This window comes from Cucurbita maxima, unplaced genomic scaffold (genome assembly GCF_002738345.1).
Source record: "Cucurbita maxima cultivar Rimu unplaced genomic scaffold, Cmax_1.0 Cma_Scf03015, whole genome shotgun sequence".
Classification (NCBI taxonomy): Eukaryota; Viridiplantae; Streptophyta; class Magnoliopsida; order Cucurbitales; family Cucurbitaceae; genus Cucurbita; species Cucurbita maxima.
The window spans coordinates 796-1,985 of NW_019275031.1; the positions used below are offsets into that span (position 1 = coordinate 796).

At 51.0% G+C, this 1,190-nt stretch overlaps 4 non-coding genes across 4 annotated transcripts; all 4 read right to left on the bottom strand.

Moving 5' to 3' along the window:
* Positions 1 to 185: 185 nt before the first annotated feature.
* On the bottom strand, positions 186 to 304 carry LOC111475814. The gene has a single exon (XR_002716723.1). It is a non-coding gene; the product is annotated as a 5S ribosomal RNA (ribosomal RNA).
* Positions 305 to 437: 133 nt separating this feature from the next.
* On the bottom strand, positions 438 to 556 carry LOC111475815. Its single transcript, XR_002716724.1, has one exon. It is a non-coding gene; the product is annotated as a 5S ribosomal RNA (ribosomal RNA).
* Positions 557 to 689: 133 nt separating this feature from the next.
* Positions 690 to 808, bottom strand: LOC111475816. Its single transcript, XR_002716725.1, has one exon. It is a non-coding gene; the product is annotated as a 5S ribosomal RNA (ribosomal RNA).
* Positions 809 to 943: 135 nt separating this feature from the next.
* Positions 944 to 1,062, bottom strand: LOC111475817. The gene has a single exon (XR_002716726.1). It is a non-coding gene; the product is annotated as a 5S ribosomal RNA (ribosomal RNA).
* Positions 1,063 to 1,190: the final 128 nt, after the last annotated feature.

Sequence of the window (1,190 nt, forward strand, 5' to 3'; positions counted from 1 at the left end):
ACTGCGGAGTTCTGATGGGATCTGGTGCATTAGTGCTGGTATGATCGCACCCGACAAGCCATGCGCACAAAATCGGATTTAACGCATGCGGGGCGGCATGATCGAAACGCGATGGGCGTGAGCGGGGGAGGTTCTCATTTGTAGAGAAAGGAAGAAAAGAACTGGGAGAAATTGAAAGAAAAAAAGGGGTGCAACACGAGGACTTCCCAAGTGGTCACCCAACTTAGTACTACTCTCGCCCAAGCACGCTTAACTGCGGAGTTCTGATGGGATCCGGTGCATTAGTGCTGGTATGATCGCACCCGACATGCCATGCGCACAAAATCGGATTTAACGCATGCGGGGCGGCATGATCGAAACGCGATGGGCGTGAGCGGAGGAGGTTCTCATTTGTAGAGAAAGGAAAAAAAGAACTGGGAGAAATTGAAAGAAAAAAAGGGGTGCAACACGAGGACTTCCCAAGTGGTCACCCAACTTAGTACTACTCTCGCCCAAGCACGCTTAACTGCGGAGTTCTGATGGGATCCGGTGCATTAGTGCTGGTATGATCGCACCCGACATGCCATGCGCACAAAATCGGATTTAACGCATGCGGGGCGGCATGATCGAAACGCGATGGGCGTGAGCGGGGGAGGTTCTCATTTGTAGAGAAAGGAAGAAAAGAACTGGGAGAAATTGAAAGAAAAAAAGGGGTGCAACACGAGGACTTCCCAATTGGTCACCCAACTTAGTACTACTCTCGCCCAAGCACGCTTAACTGCGGAGTTCTGATGGGATCCGGTGCATTAGTGCTGGTATGATCGCACCCGACATGCCATGCGCACAAAATCGGATTTAACGCATGCGGGGCGGCATGATCGAAACGCGATGGGCGTGAGCGGGGGAGGGGTTCTCATTTGTAGAGAAAGGAAGAAAAGAACTGGGAGAAATTGAAAGAAAAAAAGGGGTGCAACACGAGGACTTCCCAAGTGGTCACCCAACTTAGTACTACTCTCGCCCAAGCACGCTTAACTGCGGAGTTCTGATGTGATCCGGTGCATTAGTGCTGGTATAATCGCACCCGACATGCCATGCGCACAAAATCAGATTTAACGCATGCAGGGCGGCATGATCGAAACGCGATGGGCGTGAGCGGGGGAGGTTCTCATTTGTAGAGAAAGGAAGAAAAGAACTGGGAGAAATTGAAAGAA